Genomic DNA, 12,336 nt, shown 5'->3' on the forward strand with positions numbered 1-12,336 from the left:
TATTTAGCTTCTACTTTACTATTCCATCAGGAGGAAGGAAGGTTTTTCTCTTCCCCCTGCAACAGCCCAGTCAATACGAAACTGTCATAACTCAGTCAATGAAAAGCCACTATACTTCAAATACCCAATTCACGCCAATGAACTTTTTATTTATTTTTTTAAGATTTTATTTATTTATTTGACAGAGAGAGATCACAAATAGGCAGAGAGGCAGAAAGAGAGAGAGGAGGAAGCAGACTTCCCGCTAAGCAGAGAGCCCGATGTGGGGCTTGATCCCAGGACCCTGGGATCACGACCTGAGTTGAAGGCAGAGGCCTTAACCCACTGAGCCACCCAGGCGCCCCTCCTATGAACTTTTTAAAAAAGATTTTATTTATTTGACAGAGAGAAAGCAGCAGCAGAGGGAGGGGGAGAAGCAGGCTCCCCACTGAGCAGAGAGCCTCATGCAGGACTAGACCCCAGGACCCTGGGATTATAACCTCAGCTGAAGGTAGATGCTTAACCTACTGAGCCACCCAGGCGCCCTCTAATGGACTTTTTGTTTATAACACCCCTCCCAACTCCCTTTTTCCCTCTATAAAAAAGCATTCTTCTCCTTTGTTCTCTGGACTTGCCTGTGGTTTTGCCATAGCTTGCTTGCCCCTAATTAGAATTCTCTGCTATTCCTGAATAAAACCATTTTTGCTGGTAAAACAACTGGCAGTTTTATTTTTAAGGTTAAGATACCTAATACCATTGAACTGCATGCTTAAAAATTATTAAGATCGGGGGTGCCTGGGTGGCTCAGTGGGTTGAAGCCTCTCCCTTCGGCTCAGGTCATGGTCCCAGGGTCCTGGGATCGAGCCCCACATCGGGCTCTCTGCTTGGCAGGGAGCCTGCTTCCTCCTCTCACTCTGCCTGCCTCTCTGCCTACTTGTGATCTTTGTCTGTCAAATAAATAAATAAAATATTTTTTTTAAAAATGGTTAAGATCAGGCGCCTGGGTGGCTCCGTCGGTTGGGCGTCTGCCTTCAGCTCAGGTCATGATCCCGGAGTCCTGGTGTTGAGTCCCACATTGGGCTCTCTGCTCGGTGGGGAGTCTGCTTCTTCCTCTGACCCTCTCCCCTCTCATGCTCTCTCTCTCATTCTCTCTCTCAAATAAATAAATAAAATATTTTTAAAAAATGGTTAAGGTGGTAAATTTTATGTCGTGTATATTTTACCACAAACACAAAAAAAGAATGAAGGGTCAGAGATTTTACCCTACTCAAAAGCTAACAAGGTAACATGGATATTGACAAGACATGAAACTCCTGGGTCAGAGTCAGAGGACTTTATTACTCTCAGTCAAGGCAGAGGCCAGAGCATGAGCATGTTCTTCACTGGTTCACCAACTCCCAATTCCCACAGAGAAAAATGAAAAGGGCCAGTGAAACCTGCACTAACATAGGAACTTTGAGCTTACAGACCCAAATATTATACAATGAGCATTAAGCATGTTTGCCCTTTGCTCCAGAGACAGACGTTTTCTTTATTATATTAGATAGTAAGCATGCCTGCCTTTTTTCCTGGGGGGAAGACACTCTTTTCGTCTTCAAAGGCTATTCACTACACAAACTTCCCTGAAAACATGGTCTGGAACAAATGGAAGCTGAGCCTTGTTTGCAGGATGTACAGAAACATGACAGACCCATGGAGAACTGTCTCTCAACAATCAACATACATTATTTTTACAAAAACAATAACTTTTTCTTCTTTTTTTTAAAGTGAGTACCAGGCAAAACCGTGATGGATGTGAATCTCCAGTTTCATTTTCTTTTTCTTTGTGACAGTTTTAGAGTAGTAGAATTTACACACCACAAAATTCATCCGTTTTAAGAGTAAGGTTCAATGAGCTTTAGTACATTTACATAGTTGGGCAACTATCACTAAAATCCAGTTTTAAAACACTCCCATCACTGGAAAAAGTTTCCTTATGCCAGTTTGTAGTTAATCATTTAACTACATCCACCACATCCACAACAACCACTGACTGGCTTTCTGTCTCTATGGTTTAGCCTTTCCTAGAAATTTCACACAAGTGGAATCATATAATATGTAGTCCGTTATGTCTGGGTTTTTTCATTTAGCTAGCTGTTTTTGAGATGCATCCATATTGCTGCAAGATTCAACAGCTTGTTTCTTTTTATTGTTGAGAAATATTTCACTGAAAGATACATGTGTTTTGCTTATCCATTCACCAATTAATGGACTTTACATTGTGTCCAGTTTGGGGCTATAGTGAATAATGCTATCTTGAGTTTTTAAATATATTTGTTCTTATATAGTTAACCACATTTAGTCTCACAGATAACAAATTTCAGAATGCTGACCAAAAAGTATTGATATCTAATGCTTATATAGTACTTAGTATTTTCCAGATAGTATTATAAATGCTTTATATGTATTTTATATGTACTTCTTTATTCCTCACAACACTTTATAAGGTAGATGCTATTATTATTATACCCTTTCACTAAACTGAGGTACAGAAAAGTTCAGTAATTTGCTCAAGTACATGCAACTGAAGTGTCAGATACTGTGGTAATTATTTCACAATATATATAATTCAAGTTACTGTGCTGTACATTTCTTTCTTTTTTTTTTAAGAATTTATTTATTTATTGGAGAGAGAGAGCAGAGAGAGAGAGAGTACATGAGCTGGGGGGAGGGGCAGAGGGAGAAGGAGAAGCAGACTCCCTGCTGAGCCCCTGAGGGACTCGATTCCAGAATCCTGGGATCATGACCTGAACCAAAGGCAGGCATTTAACTGATTGAGTCACCCAGGTGGCCCTTTTAAATAGGCTCTACACCCAACATGGAGCCCAACACAGGGCTTGAACTCACAACGCTAAGATCAAGACCTAAGCTGAGTTCAAGTGTCAGATGCTTGACCAACCCTAGGTGATCTACGCTGTATACTTTAAACTTCTATATTGCTGTATGTCAATTATATCTCAATAAAACTGGGGGAAAAGAGTGTGAAGATTCAAATTCAGATAACCCAGATCCAGAGTTCACACATTTAACCAGTATACAATACTTGCTTATACCTAAAACAATCCACTTGTGATACAATTCTGTAACTTCTTCAATTCTTTTTAGTTAGGTAGATACCAGTTTTACAATTGAGGCGGGCATGTATCTTCAAGTATTAATTGGTTATGTTCTTTGTTTCCTTCTCTCTTTCATATTCTGAGAGTCCCCTCCCCTTTCTTCCCCAGTCCACACTGAAAACAAAAACAAAGATGCAAAAACAAAACAAACCTTCAGACTTAGCAAATTTCAGGTACAAGCTGACTGAGCAAGCTTTTCCAAATTCTGCTCACTAGATAATATGGAGCCTAGAAAAGATGAGGCAAAAGCCATAGTAGCCACTTGTGCAGGAGAGCAAGGACCAATAGGAGGGATGTGGTGATCCTCAACCCAGAAGGAAAGTGGCCTTTGGAAGAAAGAAAAAGGGAGTAGAGAGAAAGACAAAGAATATATATCCTTAAAAATTGACACTTATCTTTGAAGGCATTAATAAGCTCAGCGAAATAAGCCATCACAAAGGACACATGTTGAAGGCACCTGGGTGGCTTAGTTGGTTAAATGTCCGACTCCTGGTTTCGGCTCAGGTCACGATCTCAGGGTCATGAGATGGAGCCCTGTGTCAGGCTCCTCACTGGGCGTGAAGCCTACTTGAGATTCTCTTTCTCCCTCTGCCCCCTCCTCTCACGCACATGCACACACACATGCTCTCTCTCTCTAAAGAAAAGAAAAGAAAAGAAACCCAAAGGACACATGTGTGATTCTATTTATAGAAGGTATTTAGGTCATATTCATAGAGGCAGAAAGTAGAATGGTAGTTGCCAGAGGGTGGGGCAGTGGAGTGGGGGAAATGGGGAGCTATTGTTTAATGGGTAGAAAGTTTCAATTGAGGAAGATGAAAAATTCTGGAGATGGATGGTGGTGATGACTGTACAACAATGATAATATACTTAATGCCACTGAACTGTGCGACTTAAAAATGGTTAAGATGGTAAATTTTGTGTTATGTATATGTCACAATTTTAAAACATGACTTCTGATTCACTGTTGTTCAGCATGGACAGCCCACAGTTCAGCAGTACTGGACATCAATAACCCCACTCCCCATAACAGAGATGGGCACTCAGGGAACTTGGCCACCTTGGGCAGGAGGTAGAGCATGAAGGGAGAACCATGCCCCTCTCCTCCCAAGGAAGAACTCGACAGTTTAGCTGGGACTCTCTTGGTGAGGACAGCAATAGATACACCACTATCACACCTGGTTCTCATCAGTGTGTACATACTATGTTCTACCTTGTCCACAGATAGCCAATAACAATTAATGAATGCACTGTACTATTGCACAATCATTTGTTACCTAGTCTCTAAATATTGGACACATGGATATTTCCAGTTATTCATCAAGACCAGAAGTCAGGGGTGCTTGGTGGCTCAATTGGTTAAGTGTCCGCCTTTGGCTCAGGTCATGATCTCCAGGTCCTAAGATTGAGCCCTGCAACTGGCCTCCCACTCAGAGGGGAGTCTGCTTGTCCCTCTTCCTCTGCCCCTGCCCCACTGCTCATGCTCGCTCTCTCTCTTAAATAAACAAAATCTAAAAAAAAAAAAAAAGACTACTAGTATAGGTTAGGAATTAGGAACAAACATCTCCATTTTCAACCCAGCTCTTTTATTACAGCTATGTGTGTTCCTTTCAGGGTCCTTTTTAACCTCCCTGGCTCTGTTTTTTGTTTGTTTGTTTGTTTTTTAAGATTTTATTTACTTATTTGTCAGAGAGAGAGAGAGAGAGAGAGTGAGCACTGACAGACGGAGGCAGAGGGAGAAGCAGGATCCCTGCCGAGCAAGGAGCCCGATGTGGGACTCGATCCCAGGATGCTGGGATCATGACCTGAGCCGAAGGCAGCTGCTTAACCAACTGAGCCACCCAGGCGTCCCCCTGGCTCTGTTTTTTTCACGGTTTCCCTAATGGTGTGGGACTGGAAGAGTGGTTCTCCTTCCTTGCTGCACATTAGAATAGCTAAGGAGTTTCTAAACTGCACTCAAGCTCAGGCCATATATCAGGACAATTACCTCAAAATCTCTGGGCATGGGACATGAGTATTTCTAAAAGCTCCTAAATGACTCTAATGTGCAGCCCAAAGGAAAAATAATCTCTTATGTCTCTTTCCATTCTAAAAAGATGAAAGTGTTCGAATTAAAAAGAGAGCTATAAATATTTTGCACAAATACAGGTTTTTGTTTTCAATTACCTCCTTGGGAAATATTTCCCCAAAAAGGAACTATGAATTAAAGGGTACATTTTATGACATTGCTATTTGGAATAACGAGGCTGATCTACAATGTCATCTACCAAATATGAATATACTCCTTCTTCATTGCCACAGCAATATTGCAATGTATAATTTTAATTTATTAGCAAGTTAACAGATGTGAAATATATCTATCTAATAGCTATTTTTAAGTGCACTAAAAAGTTTTAAAATCGACATTTTTTTCAATGTCAGCTAACTATTTGGTTTTTGTCTATGTGTGAGCTCTTTTGACCATTGCCATGGAGATGATTATTTTTCTTGAGAGCATTATCAATCTGTTAATATAATAATAAACAAAATAAAATAGCTACCATTAATTGAGACCTACTATGTGTTACTGTACCATGCTTTACATGTATTTTATTTTTCACAAAATTATACAAGGCAGTTATTATCCCCAAGTTATAAATAAGAAAACTAAGGTTCAGACAGGTTAAGCAAGTTATCCAAAGTCACACAGCTAATAAATAGTGGAGCTGGGATTTGAATCCACCTCCATCTGGCTCTCAAGGACTATCCTCTTTACTGGACAGGTAAGCACTCAGTGCCTGTCCTGTTCACAGTACATGCTAATGTTTTGCACCATGTGATTCCTGCTCTCTGACCCACAGTGAAGGGTTATTTCAGACCCAGAAGTAACTGATGAATATCCTGGCCAGCAACTTGCTGTGTCTGGCCCGGTCCAAAATGGTGAGCCATTCCCCACTTGAGGATTTGAATTCAGAAATGTTGAGTGTCGATGCACTTAACAGAAGGAGCAAAAGTGAAAAAGGCTGAACAAAGAGCTGCCTTGTGTATACTGGAGTCAGAGGAGCTATAAATTGAAATGAGGGACTAGAACTAGGGCTAGCAGAGAAAGATAGTTAGTAGAGAAAAAACTAAGTAGATGTGCTTAAAGTAGAGACCTAACCTGAGAACAATCATTTGGCCCATGAAAGGAAAACCAAAGAGTCAAATATCAGAAGCTATCTGTTTCCAGCAGTTCTCCAGTTTAGATGCAGTTCATGTATATCCCTAACATAGGCATCCTTTTTCTTGAGCTGACTGGCCTGTGTCTCTTCTTGCTATCAAACGAGTCAAAATAAAACACCCTTTTTATTAAATTTTTTAAATACTCTGGATATTAAGCTTTTATCTGTCATATTTATGATAAAACATTTCCATTTCAATTCTTTCCTTGTTTTCATTACATTTTGACTTTTATAAAAGTGGAACCATCAATCTTATAATCAGTAATACTTTCACCGGTCAAAAACTTTTATTTGCCCAAACTAAAGTGACAGGGAGCAGAGAGTGACTGCCTGAATGTGGGAGAGGTAAGAAGTGGGAGGAGTCAGGAATGAGGCTTTACAAATGGGCATGAAGAAACTTTGGGGGTGATGAATATGTTCAAGAGCTTGAGTGTGGTGAAGATTTCACAAGCGTTCACATGTCAAAACTAATGATATTTATACATTTTGAATATGTGTGGTTTACTATATACCAATAATACTTTAAACTCTTTTTTTTAAGTAGGCTCCATGCCCAGTGGGGAGCCCAGTATGGGGCTCGAACTCATGACCCCAAGATCAAGACTGAGCTGAGATCAAGAGTCAAATGCTTAACCACCTGAGCCACCAAGATGCCCCTAAACCATTTTTTAATATAGTTTTTTATTTTTTTATTAACATAAAATGTATTCTTAGCCCCAGGGGCACAGGTCTGTGAATCACCAGGTTTACACACTTCATAGCACATACCTTCCCCAATGTCCATAACCCCACCACCCTCTCCCTAGCCCCCTCCCCCCAGCAACTCTCAGTATGTTTTGTGAGATTAAGAGTCTCTTCTGGTTTGTCTCCCTCCTGATCCCATCTTGTTTCATTTATTCTTTTCCTGTCCCCCAAACCCCCCATGTTGCCTCTCCACTTCCTCATATCAGGGAGATCATATGATAATTATCTTTCTGTGATTGACTTATATCACTAAGCATAATACCCTCTAGTTCCATCCACATCATCGCAAATGGCAAGATTTCATTTCTTTTGATGGCTGCATAGTATTCCATTGTATGTATATATATATATATATATATATATATATATATATATATATATACCACTTCTTTATCCATTCATCTGTTGATGGACATCTAGGTTCTTTCCATAGTTTGGCTATTGTGGACACTGCTACTATAAACATTCGGGTGCACGTGCTCTTTTGGATCACTACATTCATATCTTTAGGGTAAATACCCAGTAGTGCAATTGCTGGGTCATAGGGTAGCTCTATTTTCAACTTTTTGAGGCACCTCCATGCTGTTTTCCAGAGTGGCTGCACCAGCTTGCATTCCCACCAACAGTGTAGGAGGGTTCCCCTCTCTCCGCATCCACGCCAGCATCTGTCGTTTCCCGACTTGTTAATTTTAGCCATTCTGACTGGTGTGAGGTGGTATCTCATTGTGGTTTTGAGCCCTTAAGCCATTTTTCAAAACAAATACTCTTCTCTCCAATTAAGACACTTACACAATTCTATTTCATTCAACTTATTATGCTTTATCCTTGACTGGAACTCACCTGCTATTTATTGTTGTTTATGCTATGAGAGCTTAAATCAAGTTTATTTTTCTCAGTTTTAATATTCTCTTTCTCAACTACCTTTTATAAATAGTTATTTCTGTCACTATTGTTTATTACACTTGAGAAGTCATATGCTGAACCCTATAGTTTTCAATCTATTTCTATTAACATTTTTCATTCCTTGGCCAATTTTTCTGTTTTTAAACCTAATGCTATCTGCTTTAGAGGTCTGGAATTTTGTTCCCTTGTGATATTTGTAATGTTTTAAAGTCATGTAAAGCACTTCACATCAGGCAAGGGTGCTAATGTTAGTACACACACACACTGTTATTGTTGTATACTTACATGAAATTTATTTCATGTAACTGTTATACACATTATTTTAACAAACATCTAATGCACTCTATATGAAAAGAGTTTAAATAGACAAAATTACTACAAGAATTAACAGACTAACATACAAGATTTTATTCATTGTTCTCCCATCTTGAGCAGTAATTTTTATTGGGCTTATATATCCAAACAAGCTCTAACCTGTCTGTGGTTAATCCAGCCACGACAACTACATTCTGTACCAAGAAAATTTTCATTCTGGACCTAGCAGGCCATACAGAAGTCTGATAACATACATCTGCTTGCGTTTCAATACAGGACTATTTTCATCACTCACCTACTTCCTAAGTCTCCTTTATTGTTTTCTACCACCTCGGCCTCAAAGTTCTTGAATAAGGCTTACCGTTTTAACTTAGGTTGCACTGCACACACATGACATGACTAGCACTGTGCAAGGTCATGGAAATAAAAACAGAAGGTGGCACCCTTGGGAAATATATGTACCTTCATATCATTGCTCTTTCATCTTCCTGAAGCAAGTAATTATCTTGGAAGCCCCTTCAAATTTAACTTCGGGTTTTTTGGTCTTTCAGGGATTATTGGGTAGTGCTGCCAGACCAGTGAGCTAATGCCTTATGGAATCAGCACTCCACAGGATGATGCAAAAGGAGGTACTCAGTGTTAAATGTTGACAATCTATACAAAACAGAAACTTCTTTCTCCAGGAGAAAGAAGAACTCAGAATCAAAAGTTGTAATATACTTACAGGTGGCTGGCAAAACAGATACTGCCCCAAGGCACTGATTTCAGTGGAATTAACTCTTGCTGGAAAGTGTACAAGAGACCACAGTTTCTTCTCCTGGGAAAAACAAAAAAATAAGTCAACATTTCAGGCAAATATCCTCACTCCAAATTATTAATTTGATCATTTTTAAAATTTTTTAAAATTTTATTTATTTATTTATTTGACAGAGAGAGAGAGAGTGAGCACAAGTAGGCAGAGTGGCAGGCAGAGGGAGAGGAAGAAGCAGGCTCTCCGCCGAGCAGGAAGCCCAATGCAGGGCTGGATCCCAGGACACACAGATCATGACCCAAGCTGAAGGCAGCCGCTCAACTGACTGAGCCACCTAGGCACCCCCATTTTTATCAATAATTAGCATGTTTTACCAATCAATATAGCATAGAGGCTGAAAGCTCAGGACACACATTAGATTTCTGCTTCTTCTCTTCCCCTTGGGCAGGTTACTAATCTCTCTAAGCTTCAAGTTCCTCATCTGCAAAACAGAGGTGACAGTCATCATCTTGCAGGGCAACGACTGAAAGGTAATGTTAAGAAGATAATTCAAGTGCCTGACTTATCGGAAGTACCCAATAAATAATCCATTAATTGATTATTATTGTGAAAAGTATACATTGAAAAACTTCTACTTACAAAGTGTGAAACTAACAGAGGGTATGTTTTTCAAGCTAGTTGGAAAGCAAGCAAACACACATGAAAAAGCAGAGAACAATCCAAAGTGATTTAATGTTTTTCAGTGTAATAGGATGTTAAATATGAAGTTCCTGTCATCCCAGAATTTTGGAAGATGTCCCAAAGGCTGCAAACATTAGTTGTCAGAATATCTATTCAGGACATGCTACACAATTATGAAATCGATTTTGCGACCCCTTAGATGATGTTCCGCCTCAGGAATTAGAAGAGATGAGGAGACCAATCTCTAGACCTGAAAGATTCTAGAGAGACCAGCATACCGAATTCTTTGGAGAGAGCTGTCAGTGTTCTGTGCACGGATTCCACACATACATGGTGTGAGGAGCAGGTGGATCGAAGTATGCTGCTCGACTAACTGTTGTTTCTGTTGCAGGCAGTCTCTTCTCTGTCTTCAGGTTTGTACTGTTCTCTTTTTACTCTTGATGTTCTGAAGTTTCACTGGGACATGACTTGGTACAGATCTATTTTTTCCATTCGTATGTGGAGTGCGCTTTCAACCTGAATAAAGATTATAAAGATTTTTGACTCTCTTCCAATTCTGGAAAGCTCTCAATCATTATCTCTTTTAAGATCATTTTCCATCATTTTTATCTTGCTCTGGATTTCCTATTAAATATACAACAGACTATCTCAATACATCCTCCATAACTTTTGACAGCTCTTTTATATTTTTACTTTTTTGTCTCTTTGTGTTACATTTTGGTGAAAGCCTCAGTACCATCTTCTAACCCACTACCTCAAAATGTCCAAAACTATAATGGTCATTTCCTAACATCACCATAACACCTTCCAAGTTATTTCTTCCCCATGTTCCTTATCTCAGTGACTGGCATTACCATCTGTCAGAAATCCTGATTCCTTCTTCTCTGAGGCCTACCTTCTATTAACAATCCTCTATGCTATTATCAGAGCGATTTAAAAAAAATACAAATCTAATTATATTAATCCCATAAGTAAGACAGATTAGTGGTATCCCACTAACCTTCAGAAACATGGCTTAGAGGTTATTCAGGACATGGTCTCTGCTTACCTCTTAGGCCTCATATTTTTGCCATTTTCCCTTCACATTCTACCTTCCAGTTCTTCATTCATTCAATATGTATTTTTTAATGGTTTTGTGGGGTTTTTTAAGATTTTTTTTATTTATTCATTTGAGAGAGACACAGAGAGAGACAGAGAGAGCACAAGCAGGGGGAGAGGCAGAGGGGGAGTGAGAAGCAGACTCCTCGCTGAGCTGGGAGCCTGACATGGGGCTGGATCCCAGGACCTGGAGATCATGACCTGAGCCAAAGGCAGATGCTTAACCATCTGAGCCACTCAAGCACCCCTCAATATGTATTTTTACTTAGAGAGTGCCTGTAATGTGCTACTTACTGTCCTGGGCTTTGGAATACTTCAGTAAACAAAACAATCCCCTAAATTTTGTCTTCATAGAATTTAGTATGAAAAATAAGCAGTAAACAAAAAAAAAGTATGTTTTATGTCAGAGATAATAAATGCAGTGGTAAAAGTAAAGTAAAGCAAGAGAAGAGAAGGCTGTAGGTGGAAAAAGAATGATGAAATCTTAAATGACCAGAGAAGGCATTACTAAGATGGTGATAAGTGAAGACTCAAGAGAGCTAAGGGAGAAAGCAATGAAAACATTAGAAGAAAGATTACTGAAATCAAAAGGAACAGCAAACAAAGATGTTGAAGAGGAAAAATACCTCCTTCAAGAAATAGCCTGATCAATATGGCTGAGCAATTAGTGAAAGTTCACCCAGACTGATGTTTTGGGGACTTATAGGCATTTGGCTTTCACTGAATTGAGACACCACTGGACGGTGTTGAGCAGAACAATGATATGATCTAATCTCTATTTTAGAAGGATGAGTCTATGGCTGTGGATACTAGAATATAGGGGGACATGGAAGTAAGGAGACCAGTTAGAAGGCTACTGGTCCTAAAATCCAGGCCTGATACCTATACTAGGATAGTAGCTGTAGGGGTGGTGGGGCATAGATTGACATGTTTTGAAGGACTTAACCAATAGGTTTGGCTAACTGCTGTTCTAGACCCTGGAGATGGTTTGATTAAAAGACTGGATGAGAGTCAGGAAAGAAAAAGAGGTGGCAAAGATGAGTAAAATATTTTTGGCCTGAGCAACTTAAAGGATGAAATTGCCATTAACCTAGATGGAGAAAATGTCAGGAAGAGCAGGTTTTACAGGTAAGGTTAGAAGATCAATTTGGGAGTCTGAAGTTTTAGATGCCTAGTAAACCTCCTTGTGGAGATATCAAGTGACTATATCATAAATCTAGAATCCAGAGCAGAGAGAGGTCTTGGCCAAGATTCATACTTGAGATTAATCAGTATCTCAGTAGTATTTTAAGCCATGAAAATGGATGAGATCAGTTAGGGAAGGAGTATTGACAGAAAAAAGAGGCAAACACTGAATCTTGAACTACTCTGAGGAATTGGGGAAATTAGGAGGAACTGGCAAAGGAAACTGAAGAGTAGCCATAAGGAATGTGCCGTGAGGAACCAGGAAAACCAGGAGAGTGAGGCATCCTAGAAGGAAGAGGAAAAGTGTTTCAAAGGTGAGGGAGTGATC

The 12,336-nt window shown here is 39.6% G+C and overlaps 1 protein-coding gene across 1 annotated transcript in view; it reads right to left on the minus strand.

Annotated features, from left to right (window-relative positions):
* The window catches only part of MYOM1 (myomesin 1), a 152,822-nt gene that overhangs the window by 133,848 nt on the left and 6,638 nt on the right, over positions 1-12,336 (minus strand). Inside the window, exons 3-5 of the mRNA XM_080820935.1 lie at positions 10,004-10,241; positions 9,419-9,525; positions 9,018-9,110 (exon numbers count right to left, since the gene is read on the minus strand). The gene's annotated coding sequence lies outside the window, so the exon portion shown is untranslated. The remainder of the gene's footprint in view (positions 1-9,017; positions 9,111-9,418; positions 9,526-10,003; positions 10,242-12,336) is intronic.

This window comes from Martes martes, assembly GCF_963455335.1.
Source record: "Martes martes genome assembly, chromosome: 13".
Taxonomy (NCBI): Eukaryota; Metazoa; Chordata; class Mammalia; order Carnivora; family Mustelidae; genus Martes; species Martes martes.